Source organism: Nerophis lumbriciformis, linkage group LG26, assembly GCF_033978685.3.
Source record: "Nerophis lumbriciformis linkage group LG26, RoL_Nlum_v2.1, whole genome shotgun sequence".
Taxonomy (NCBI): Eukaryota; Metazoa; Chordata; class Actinopteri; order Syngnathiformes; family Syngnathidae; genus Nerophis; species Nerophis lumbriciformis.
In genome coordinates this window covers 10437010-10452206 of record NC_084573.2, presented here as the reverse complement: position 1 = coordinate 10452206, position 15197 = coordinate 10437010, and the positions used below count along the sequence as shown (strand labels likewise).

At 31.3% G+C, this 15197-nt stretch overlaps 1 protein-coding gene across 1 annotated transcript in view; it reads left to right on the top strand.

The window, feature by feature from the left end:
- The first annotated feature begins 9924 nt into the window (after positions 1–9924).
- The window catches only part of emilin1a (elastin microfibril interfacer 1a), a 135928-nt gene continuing 130655 nt past the window's right edge, over positions 9925–15197 (top strand). The window contains exon 1 of the mRNA XM_061987408.2: positions 9925–10019. The gene's annotated coding sequence lies outside the window, so the exon portion shown is untranslated. The remainder of the gene's footprint in view (positions 10020–15197) is intronic.

Below are 15197 nucleotides of genomic sequence, written 5' to 3'. Positions count from 1 at the left end.
ATATATTTATATATATATATACACCCATATATATATATATTTATATATATATATATATATATATATATATATATATATATGTAAAGTTAAAGTACCAATGATTGTCACACACACACTAGGTGTGGTGAAATTTGTCCTCTGCATTTGACCCATCCCCTTGTTCACCCCCTGGGAGGTGAGGGGAGCAGTGGGCAGCAGCGGTACCGCGCCCGGGAATCATTTTTGGTGATTTAACCCCCAATTTCAACCCTTGATGCTGAGTGCCAAGCAGGCAGGTAATGGTTCCCATTTTTATAGTCTTTGGTATGACTCGGCCGGGGTTTTTGAACTCACAACCTACCGATCTCAGGGCGGACACTCTAACCACTAGGCCACTGAGTAGGTGGCCTAGTGTGTATATATATATATATATATATATATATATATATATATATATATATATATATATATATATATATATATATATATATATATATTAGGGCTGCAACAACTAATCGATTAAATCGATTAAAATTGATTATAAAAATAGTTGGCGATTAATTTAGTCATCGATTCGTTGGATCTATGCTATGCGCATGCGCAGAGGCTATTTTTAATTTTTTTAATTTATTTTTTTAAATTTATTTATTTATTTTTTATAAACCTTTATAAACTGAAACATGTACAAACAGCTGAGAAATATCAAAATAAGTATGGTGCCAGTATGCTGTTTTTTTTCAAGAAAATACTGGAAAGGATAGAAATGTAGTTTGTCTCTTTTATCCGATTATTAATCGATTAATCAAAGTAATAATCAACAGATTAATCGATTATCAAATTAATCGTTAGTTGCAGCCCTAATATATATATATATATGTATATATATACATACATACATACACACACACACACACACACACACACACACACACACACACACACACACACACACACACACACACACACACACACACACACACACACACACACACACACACACATACATACATATATATGTGTATATATATTTATATATATGTATATGTGTATATATATATATACATATATATATATATATATATATATATATATACACACACACATATATATATATATATATATATATATATATATATACATATATATATATATATATATATATATATATACATATATATATATATATATATATATATATATATATATATATATATATATATATATATATATATGTGTGTGTGTGTGTGTGTGTGTGTGTGTATATATACACATGTATATATAAGGAGCTGCTATATTAGTTGAATGTATGGTTCCAAAAGTAGAAGTAAAAAGTGTGTGCAGTGAAAACACAAAGCAAGTCTTTACACTTTTAAAGTAAACAAATGAGTCGCTTGTTCAAAAATGCGCTGAAAGAACTAAAGTGCTAAATTTTTTTCTTTGGCTTCACTGAAAGGCTGCGAACACTACTGTACTGTCCACGTGTATGAATCAATGAATATCGCACGCTGAAAAGTGTTTGCATAAACATCAGAGGTGTGTGCGCTGCTCGCCATGCAGAGGACCTGAACATGAATGCTGAGCTTTGTGTTCTTGGTGTGTCTTCACTCCTCAGTCCTTATGTCACACTAGAACACTTATGTTTTTCTTCTTATGTATTCTAACTCACATAGAAACGCTAGCAAGATTCAACTAACAGTGGGGACAATTGGAATCGCTCCATTCCGCCTGTAAAGTGCTCTAAAAACCTCCATCAAGGTTTTATATACACACTGTAAGTGTATATGTCATGTAGTAATATTCATAATAACTTTTAATATTTACGTATTTTGAGCTCAATATGTCAATATAGCAGCATGAGGAAGTATATAACAATTACAACAACAGCATTGCTAATACTTCTTCATATTCTGGTCACGATATGTAAATGGAGTATTGTTGGCACGTTTAATCTATATTTTTAAGAGGCTTTTATGGGCACTATAGTTTACTCTCATTAGCTGCGTCGTTAGCCACCTCTTACTTGCCATATTTTACGACTGAGAATGCATGAAAAACTTGAAAAAGTCTTCTTGTCTTACATAAGGATGGTGAATGATAAGAGAAAATCTAAAAAAAAGTTCACATTCCCGTTTGAGGCAAAACAGCAAGAACATATTGTATATTATAGAGAAAATATTACAACACAATACATGGAATTAATTGATTAATTCATTAGTAACAATATTAGTAAAATTTATGTATTTGTTACCACGTAACACGTCTAAAGTAACTATTAGTAATAGTAACGTATTTGTTACCACGTAACACGTCTATGGTAACAATATTAGTAATATTGATGTATTTGTTACCCTTTAACACGTCTAAAGTAGCAATATTAGTAATATTGATGTATTTGTTACCCTATAACACGTATAAAGTAACAATATTAGTAATATTGATGTATTTGTTACCCTATAACACGTCTAAAGTAGCAATATTAGTAATATTGATGTATTTGTTATCCCGTAACACGTCTTAAGTAATAGTAATAGTAATAGTGATGTATTTGTTACCATGTAACACCACCAAAGTAACAATATTAGTAATATTAACGTATTTGTTGCCACATAGCATGTCTAAAGTAACAATATTAGTAATATTGATGTAATTGTTACCACGTAACACGTCTAAAGTAACACTGTTAGTAATAGTGATGTATTTGTTACCACGTAACACGTCTATAGTAACAATGTTAGTAATATTGATGTATTTGTTACCCTTTAACACGTCTAAAGTAACAATATTAGTAATATTGATGTATTTGTTACCACATAGCATGTCTAAAGTAGATGTACTTGTTACCCTATAACACGTCTAAAGTAACAATATTAGTAATATTGGTGTATTTGTTGCCACATAGCATGTCTAAAGTAACAATATTAGTACTATTGATGTATTTGTTACCACGTAACACGTCTGAAGTAACACTGTTAGTAATACTGACGTACTTGTTACCACGTAACACGTCTAAAGTAACAATATTAGTAATATTGATGTATTTGTTACCACGTAACACCACCAAAGTAACAATATTAGTAATATTGACGTATTTGCTACCACGTAACAAGTCTAAAGTAACAATATTAGTAATATTGATGTATATGTTACCTTATAACACGTCTAAGGTAACAATATTAGTAATATTGACGTATTTGTTACCACGTAACACGTCTAAAGTAACACTATTAGTAATATTGATGTATTTGTTATCACGTAAGACGTCTTAAGTAACTCTATTAGTAATAATGATGTATTTGTCACCACGTAACACGTCTAAAGTAACAATATTAGTAATATTGATGTATTTGTTACCACTTAACGCGTCTAAAGTAACAATATCATTAATATTGATGTATTTGTTACCCTATAACACGGCTCAAGTAACAATATTATTAATATTGATGTATTTGTTAACACTTAACGCGTCTAAAGTAACAATATTAGCAATATTGATGTATTTGTTACCCTATAACACGTCTAATGTAACAATATTAGTAATATTGATGTATTTGTTACCACGTAACACATCTAAAGTAACAATATTAGTAATATTGATGTATTTGTTACCCTATAACACGTCTAATGTAACAATATTAGTAATATTGATGTATTTGTTACCACGTAACACATCTAAAGTAACAATATTAGTAATATTGATGTATTTGTTACCCTATAACACGTCTAATGTAACAATATTAGTAATATTGATGTATTTGTTACCACGCAACACCACCAAAGTAACAATATTAGTAATATTGATGTATTTGTTACCACGTAACACATCTAAAGTAACAATATTAGTAATATTGATGTATTTGTTACCACGTAACACATCCAAAGTAACAATATTAGTAATACTGATGTATTTGTTACCACGTAACACATCTGAAGTAACAATATTAGTAATATTGATGTATTTGTCACCACGTAACACGTCTAAAGTAACAATATTAGTAACATTGATGTATTTGTTACCACGTAACAAGTCTAAAGTAACAATATTAGTAATATTGATGTATTTGTTACCTTATAACACGTCTAAGGTAACAATATTAGTAATATTGACGTATTTGTTACCACGTAACACGTCTAAAGTAACAATATTAGTAATGTTGATGTATTTGTTACCACGTAACACCACCAAAGTAACAATATTAGTAATATTGATGTATTTGTTACCACGTAACACCACCAAAGTAACAATATTAGTAATATTAATGTATTTGTTACCACGTAACACATCTAAAGTAACAATATTAGTAATATTGATGTATTTGTTGCCATATAACATGTTTAAAATAACAATATTAGTAATATTGATGTATTTGTTACCCTATAACACGTCTAATGTAACAATATTATTAATATTGATGTATTTGTTACCCTATAACACGTCTAATGTAACAATATTAGTAACACGTCTAATGTAACAATATTAGTAATATTGATGTATTTGTTACCCTATAACACGTCTAATGTAACAATATTAGTAATATTGATGTATTTGTTACCATATAACATGTCTCAAGTAACACTATTAGTAATATTGATGTATTTGTTACCACGTAACACGTCTAAAGTAACAATATTAGTAATATTGATGTATTTGTTGCCATATAACATGTTTAAAATAACAATATTAGTAATATTGATGTATTTGTTACCCTATAACACGTCTAATGTAACAATATTAGTAATATTGATGTATTTGTTATCTTATAACACGTCTAATGTAACAATATTAGTAACACGTCTAATGTAACAATATTAGTAATATTGATGTATTTGTTACCCTATAACACGTCTAAAGTAACAATATTAGTAATATTGATGTATTTGTTACCACGTAACACCACCAAAGTAACAATATTAGTAATATTGATGTATTTGTTACCACGTAACACATCTAAAGTAACAATATTAGTAATATTGATGTATTTGTTACCCTATAACACGTCTAATGTAACAATATTAGTAATATTGATGTATTTGTTGCCATATAACATGTTTAAAATAACAATATTAGTAATATTGATGTATTTGTTACCCTATAACACGTCTAATGTAACAATATTAGTAATATTGATGTATTTGTTACCCTATAACACGTCTAATGTAACAATATTAGTAATATTGATGTATTTGTTACCCTATAACACGTCTAATGTAACAATATTAGTAATATTGATGTATTTGTTACCATATAACATGTCTCAAGTAACAATATTAGTAATATTGATGTATTTGTTACCACGTAACACGTCTAAAGTAACAATATTAGTAATATTGATGTATTTGTTACCTTATAACACGTCTAAGGTAACAATATTAGTAATATTGACGTATTTGTTATCACGTAACACGTCTAAAGTAACAATATTAGTAATATTGATGTATTTGTTACCACGTAACACCACCAAAGTAACAATATTAGTAATATTGATGTATTTGTTACCACGTAACACATCTAAAGTAACAATATTAGTAATATTGATGTATTTGTTACCCTATAACACGTCTAATGTAACAATATTAGTAATATTGATGTATTTGTTGCCATATAACATGTTTAAAGTAACAATATTAGTAATATTGATGTATTTGTTACCCTATAACACGTCTAATGTAACAATATTAGTAATATTGATGTATTTGTTACCCTATAACACGTCTAATGTAACAATATTAGTAATATTGATGTATTTGTTACCATATAACACGTCTCAAGTAACAATATTAGTAATATATATAGTAATAACTTGCTTTTTAGCAGACTTGTGCACATCTGCAAAGGACAAAGACGTGCTTTTAAGAAAGTCAAATCTTAAGCAGCAAAAAGAAAGTGTTGGCTTTGCTTGAGTTTCAGTTTGACTAGAAACGTACTTTCTCCCTTGCTTCACTTGGCTCCTCCCTTCCAACGTGCAGCCCAGGAAATCAACTTCCATTCCCTCGTCTCCTTTTTCCCTCAGACACAGAAAACACACAAAGGACTTCTTTCTTCCCGTCAAAGTGTTGCTTTTCGGCTCGTTAAAGCGACGGCTGCCAAGTGTGCAGCCCAAAGACTTTGATGCAGTCAAGCACCTGACTTTTATTATTTAGACAAAATATTGAATCTAGATATTTCAGCGTTTTTAAAATGTTTAAAACATATATATAAGTAATATACAGTTGCGATCAAAAGTTGACATACACTTGTAAAGAACATAATGTCATGGCTGTCTTGAGTTTCCAATCATTTCTACAACTCTTGTTTTTTTTGTGATAGAGTGATTGGAGCACATACTTATTGGTCACAAAAACATTCATGAAGTTTGCTTCTTTTATGAATTTATTATGGTTCTACTGAAAATGTGAGCAAATGTGCTGGGTCAAAAGTATACATACATCAATGTTAATATTTGCTTACATGTCCCTTGGCAAGTTTCACTGCAATAAGGCACTTTTGGTAGCCATCCACAAGCTTCTGCTTGAATTTTTGACCACTCCTCTTAACAAAATTGGTGCAGTTCAGCTAAATGTGTTGGTTTTCTGACATGGACTTGTTTCTTCAGCATTGTCCACTTGTTTAAGTCAGGACTTTGGGAAGGCCATTCTAAAGTCTTCATTCTAGCCTGATTTAGCCATTCCTTTACCACTTTTGATGTGTGTTTGGGGTCATTGTCCTGTTGGAACACCCAACTGCGCCCAAGACCCAACCTCCGGGCTGATGATTTTAGGTTGTCCTGAAGAATTTGGAGGTAATCCTCCTTTTTCATTGTCACATTTACTCTCTGTAAAGCACCAGTTCTATTGGCAGCAAAACAGGCCCAGAGTATAATACTACCACCACCATGCTTGACGGTAGGTATGGTGTTCCTGGGATTAAAGGCCTCACCTTTTCTCCTCCAAACATATTGCTGGGTATTGTGGCCAAACAGCTCCATTTTTGTTTCATCTGACATCACATGGACAAAGATAAGACCTTCTGGCGGAAAGTTATGTGGTCAACAAAATTGAGGGCAGCGTTTTGAAATATTAAAATATGAAAAAAAAAATTTCAAACATTTTAAAACCCTAAAATATCGATAGATTAACTTCAGATCCGTCCATTGACATAAAGTTATATGTATATTTTATGTTTTAGGCTCTTTTGCCAAAGGAAACACTGTTTTAATATAGCAAAAACACAAAATATGCGATATTTCCCCCTAAAAAAGTCCCAAGTGTAATATTTCATGTAAAGTAATTGGAGCCTAAAATAATAAATAAAAAATTAAAATAATAAATAAATAATTCAATACAACGTTGATTTTGATTCATTATTATTTTTTGAGCAATGACAGTGTAAAAAACCCCCACTAAAGCTCCCGGGGACCAAGAAAAAAGGGTGTCTGTTAAAAATGAGTAATTTAAGTATTTTAGCGGTTCATAATATTAAAAAATATATATATATATATATATATATATGACTTATATTATTTTAAATATTTTAAAATGCTAAAATATCCATAGTTTAACTCCACATTTATCCATTGACATAGTTATTATTATTTTCATTTTATGTTTTATGCTCTTTTGTCAAAAAAAAACAGGTTTTTTTTAGAGCAAAAACACAAAATCTGTTATATTATAAAGTGGAATAATTGATGTGAAGTAATTAGAGCTTTAAACAGGTCAATAATTCATAACAACATTGATTTTGATTCATTATTATTTTTTAAATAATGACCGTGTGGGAAAAAAAATCAGACTTAAAGTCTCGGGGACCAAAAAAGGGTGTCTGTTAAAAATAAATCATATAGATATTTTAGCGTTTTAAAATATACCAAAAAATCATATATGACTTATATTATTTTTTTAAATATATTTTTCCCCCAAAAAGTCCAAAGTGGAATATTTGATGTGACTTAATTGTAGCTTTCAATAATTCATAACATAGATTTTGATTCATTATTATTTTTTGAGTAGTGACAGTCTGGAAAAAAACAAATCACACTAAAGCTCCCGGGGACCAAAAAAAGGTGTCTGTTAAAAATAAGTCATTTAGGTATATTAGCAATTCATAGTATTTTTTTTAAATATATATATGACTTATATTAATTATTTAAAATATTTCAAAACGCTAAAATATCCATAGTTTAACTTCAGATCTATCCATTGACATAAAGTTATTTTTTAAATTTTATTTTGTTTTATGCTCTTTTGTTTTTTTAGAGCAAAAACACAAAATATGTTATTTTCTCCCAAAATGTTCAAAGTGGAATGTTAAATTTAAAATAGGTCAATAATTAATTCACAACATTGATTTTGATTCATTATTATTTTTTAAACATTGACCGTGTGGGAAAAAAAATCACACTAAAAGTCTCAGGGACCTAAAAAGGGTGTCTGTTAAAAATAAGTTAAATAGATATTTTAGTGTTTTAAAATATACAAAAAAATTATATATGACTTATATACATTTTTTTAATATATTTTAAAACGCTAAACTATCAATAGACTAACTTCAGATATATCCATTGACCTAAAGTTTCAATGTTTTATTTTTTATGTTTTATGCTCTTTTGTCAAAGAAAACTTTTTTTTTATAGCAAAAACACTAAATCTGTTATATTTTTCCCCAAAATGTCAAATATGTCCAATATTTGATGTGACTTAATTGTAGCCTTCAATAATTCATAACATTGATTTTGATTCATTATTTTTGAGTAAAAAAATCACACTAAAGCTAAACTAATTTTCAAGGCAAAAAAACCTGATTTTCAAGGCAAAACCTGATTTTCAAGGTAAAAACTGATTTTCAAGGTAAAACCTGATTTTCGAGGTAAAACCTGATTTTCAAGATAAAAGTGGATTTTCAAGGTAAAAATGATTTTCAAGGTAAAAAAAGATTTTCAAGGTTAAAAACAAAATTCCAAGGCAAAAAAACCTGATTTTCAAGGCAAAAAAACCTGATTTTCAAGGCAAAAACTGATGTTCAAGGTAAAAGTTGATTTTCAAGGCAAAAACTGATTTTCAAGGTAAAAATTGATTTTCAAGGCAAAAACTGATTTTCAAGGTAAAAACTGATTTTCAAAGAAAACTGTTTTTTGTTGTTTTTTTTATAGCAAAAAGACTTATATTTTCCCCCAAAATTTCCAAAGTGGAATACTTGATGTGACTTAATTGTAGCCTTCAATAATTCATAACATTGATTTTGATTCATTATTATTTTTTGAGTAGTGACAGTCAAGAAAAAAAAAATCACACTAAAGCTCCCAGGGACCCAAAAAGGGTGTCTTGTTAGAAATACATCATATAGATATTTTAGCATTTTAAAATATTTAAAACATGACTTGTATATTTAAAATATATATATTTTAAAATGCTAAAATATCTATAGACTAACTTTAAATCTGTTGACATAAAGTTTTAATTTTGAATTTTTTCATGCAGGTGCGGGGAATGGTGCTCAAAGGAAGGCGTGAAGCTGCTACAGGAAAACACCAACAATGCAGGGAAAAGCCACCAAAATAAGAGCGCAACACAGGAACTACAACACTGCACACAGGAAAACGGCCAAAAAACTCAAAATAAGGTACAGAACTTTGGGACAAGATAATTAGTGATGCATGGATGATTATGTTTTGAATTCATATGGAACAATTGCGTCAGTTATTTTTATTTGTTGTCAAAATAGGCTACTGAAATCATTTTTTAACGTTCGACTCCAGATTTTTTCAATGAAAAATATGTGCCTTGGCTCAAAAAAAGGTTGAAAAGGCCTGCAGTACTTTGCACTTTTCAACAAAGTACTACTCACCAACATAAGAGCAGAACTGAACTGCAATGACTGATTCTTGTTTACTTCTCCATGACTTTTATTCCAAAGTGAGCACGAGTGTTGTGTCGTGAGAGAGGAGACTGAAACAGGACAAGAAGACGATAAGGATAATGACTGTAACGACTTCCTTTGCACCCCGCCCGGCGACATCACTTCCAACACAACAGTGAGAGGACATCAAGTGTCGCTGTTTGATCAGGTGACACAAGGCGCAGCAAACGTTTATGTTTCCATATTCATGTTTGTCACGGAAACCTTTGATTTGCTGCTGCTTGTCCTTTTTATCGGCTGCAACTTGACTGTTGTGGGAGGCAGTCATACCTTTCTAGGGTTCATAAATACACGCAGCCATACCTTTCTAGGTTTCATAAATACATGCAGTCATACCTTTCTAGGGTTCATAAATACATGCAGTCATACCTTTCTAGGTTTCACAAATACATGCAGTCATACCTTTCTAGGTTTCATAAATACACGCAGTCATACCTTTCTAGGTTTCATACATACATGCAGTCATACTTTTCTATGTTTTATAAGTACACACAGTCATACCTTTCTAGGTTTCATAAATACAAGCAGTCATACCTCTCTAGGTTTCATACATACATGCAGTCATACCTTTCTAGGTTTCATAAATACACACAGTCATACCTTTGTAGGTTTCATAAATACAAGCAGTCATACCTCTCTTGGTTTCATAAATACAGGCAGTCATATTTCTCTAGGTTTCATACATACATACAGTCATACCTTTCTAGGTTTCATAAATACATGCAGTCATACCTTTGTATGTTTCATAAATACATGCAGTCATACTTCTCAAGGTTTCATAAATACATGCAGTTATACCTTTCTAGGTTTCATAAATACACGCAGTCATACCTCTCTAGGTTTCATAAATAGACGCAGTCATACCTTTCTAGGTTTTATAAATACTTGCAGTCATACCTTTCTAGGGTTCATAAATACATGCAGTCATACTTTTCTAGGTTATATAAATACATGGAGTCATACCTTTCTAGGTTTCATAAATACATGCAGTCATACCTTTGTATGTTTCATAAATACATGCAGTCATACTTCTCAAGGTTTCATAAATACATGCAGTTATACCTTTCTAGGTTTCATAAATACACGCAGTCATACCTCTCTAGGTTTCATAAATAGACGCAGTCATACCTTTCTAGGTTTTATAAATACTTGCAGTCATACCTTTCTAGGGTTCATAAATACATGCAGTCATACTTTTCTAGGTTATATAAATACATGGAGTCATACCTTTCTAGGGTTCATAAATACATGCAGTCATACCTTTCTAGGTTTCACAAATACATGCAGTTGTACCTTTCTAGGTTTCATAAATACACGCAGTCATACCTTTCTAGGTTTCATAAATACTGTACATGCAGTCATACTGTTGTAGGTTTCATAAATACACACAGTCATACCTTTCTAGGTTTCACAAATACACGCAGTCATACTTTTCTAGGTTTCATAAATACATGCAGTCATGCCTTTCTAGGTTTCATAATTACACGCAGTCATACCTTTCTATGTTTCATAAATACATGTAGTCATACCTTTCTAGGTTTCATAAATACACGCAGTCATACCTTTCTAGGTTTCATAAATACACGCAGTCATACCTTTCTAGGTTTCATAAATACACGCAGTCATACCTTTCTAGGTTTCATAAATACACGCAGTCATACCTTTCTAGGTTTCATAAATACACACAGTCATACCTTTCCAGGTTTCATAAATACACACAGTCATACCTTTCCAGGTTTCATAAATACACGGAGTCATACCTCTTTAGGTTTCGTAAATACATGCAGTCATACCTTTGTATGTTTCATAAATACATGCAGTCATACCTTTCTAGGTTTCATAAATACACACAGTCATACCTTTCTAGGTTTCAGAAATACACACAGTCATACCTTTTTAGGTTTCATAAATACACACAGTCATACCTTTCTAGGTTTCATAAATACACAGTCATACCTTTCTAGGTTTCATAAATACACAGTCATACCTTTCTAGGTTTCATAAATACACACAGTCATACCTTGCTAGGTTTCATAAATACACACAGTCATACCTCTTTAGATTTCGTAAATACACGCAGTCATACCTTTCTAGGTTTTGTAAATACACGCAGTCATACCTTTCTAGGTTTCATAAATACACGCAGTCATACCTTTCTAGGTTTCATAAATACACACAGTCATACCTTTCTAGGTTTCATAAATACACACAGTCATACCTTTCTAGGTTTCATAAATACACAGTCATACCTTTCTAGGTTTCATAAATACACACAGTCATACCTTGCTAGGTTTCATAAATACACACAGTCATACCTTGCTAGGTTTCATAAATACACACAGTCATACCTCTTTAGGTTTCGTAAATACACGCAGTCATACCTTTCTAGGTTTCATAAATACACGCAGTCATACCTTTCTAGGTTTCATAAATACACGCAGTCATACCTTTCTAGGTTTCATAAATACATGCAGTCATACCCTTCTAGGTTTCATAAATACATGCAGTCATACTTCTCTAGGTTTCATACATACATGCAGTCATACCTTTCTAGGTTTCATAAATACAAGCAGTCATATTTCTCTAGGTTTCATACATACATGCAGTCATATCTTTCTAGGTTTCATAAATACACGCAGTCATACCTTTCTAGGTTTCATAAATACACGCAGTCATACCTTTCTAGGGTTCATAAATACATGCAGTCATACCTTTCTAGGTTTCATAAATACAAGCAGTCATATTTCTCTAGGTTTCATACATACATGCAGTCATACCTTTCTAGGTTTCATAAATACACACAGTCATACCTTTCTAGGTTTCATAAATACACGCAGTCATACCTTTCTAGGGTTCATAAATACATGCAGTCATACCTTTCTAGGTTTCATAAATACATAAGTCACAACACAGAAGCCCAAATAGTGGAGAAGTCAGTGAACTTGTGTTCAGTGGGAGTAGAGTAATAGATTACAAATATTTACATGACCCTTCTTGGAATGTGAGTGTGTGTCATATTTAACAAAAGTGATGCAAGTTGTGTTGTTCTCGTCCATTACAAAAGAGTCAAGTCTGTGTTGAGTCTCAGAAAACGTAACAAGTGTGTGATTTGTGTACTGGAGAGACACACACACACATGTACACAATACACACCAATACACTTTGATACGGAGCCAATACACACATTTACACACTATTACACACCATACACACACACACACACAGTAATATACTGTACAATAATACACAGATACACAGTACTATACACACAAACACACACTAGTATACACTAATACACACCAATACACACATACACTACTAATAGAAAATACCAAACACCAACACACACATGCACACTAATATACACTAATACACGCACACAAACACACACACTAAAACACACCAATACACACATACACTACTAATATAAAATAATAAACACCAACACACACATGCACACTAATACACACCAATAAACACTGATACAAACCAATAAACACTAATATAAACTGATACACACTAATATACACTGATACACACCAATAAACACTGATGCACACAAATAAACACTAATAAACACTGATACACACAATTAGACACTAATAAACACTGATACACACAAATAAATACTAATAAACACTGATACACACAAATAGACACTAATAAACACTGATACACACAAATAAACACAAATAATCACAGTAATTTACACTAACACACATAAATACAAATACTTGTTTATTAAAAAAGGTTTCACTTCTACAACATGGGCACAGTAATACACACACATACATATTTATACACACTAATAAACACAAATACACACATTAATACACATTAATACACACAAACACTCGTGAACAATGCACACAATACACACTAATATACACACTCATACACAAATACACACTAATACACACTAATTCACACCAATACACACTAATATACACACCAATACATACAAATCCACACTAATATACACACCAATACACACAAATACACACTAATATGCACACTATTACACAATAATTCACACCAATACACACTAATATACACACAAATACTAATCAGCATCAAGGGTTGGAATTGGGGGTTAAATCACCAAAAATTATTCCCGGGCGCAGCCACCGCTGCTGCTCACTGCTCCCCTCATCTCCCAGGGGGTGATCAAGGGGATGGGTCAAATGCAGAGAATAATTTCGCCACACCTAGTGTGTGTGTGACAATCGTTGGCACTTTAACTTTAACTTTAATATACACACAAAAACACATTAATATACATACTAATACACACAATTACACACTAATACACACAATTACACACTAATACATAATAATGCACTCCACTACACACAAATACTAATATACACACTAATACACAAGAATGCACCCTAATACACACTAATATACACACCAATACACACTAATATACACACAAATACTAATATACACACTAATACACAAGAATGCACACTAATTTACACACAAATACTAATATACACGTTCATACACACTAATACACAAGAATGCACACCACTGCACACACATACTAATATACACACTAATACCCAAGAATGCACCCCAATACACACTAATATACACACTCATACACACAAATACTAATATACACACTCATACACACAAATACTAATACACACACCAATACACACAAATACTAATATACACGTTCATACACACTAATAAACAAGAATGCACACCAATACACACTAATATACACAAATATTAATATACACACTCATGCACACAATTGCACAATAACGCACAATAATTCACACCAATACACACTAATATACACACAAATACTAATATACACACACGATACACATGAATATGCACACTCATACACACTAATATGCACCAATACACACAAATACTATTATACAGACAAATACACACTAATACACAAGAATGCACCCCAATACACACTAATATACACACTAATACACAAGAATGCACCCCAATACACACTAATATACACACTAATACACACTAATATACACACCAATACTCACTAATATACACACACACACACACACACGCACACAAATACTAATATACACACTAATACACAAGAATGCACCCCAATACACACTAATATACACACCCATTCACACAAATACTAATATACACACCAATGCACAAGAATGCACACTAATATACACACCAATACACACAAATACTAAAATACACGTTCATACACACTAATACACAAGAATGCACACCAGTACACACTAATATACACAAATACTAATATACACACTCATACACACAAATACTGATATACACACTCATACACACAAGGACA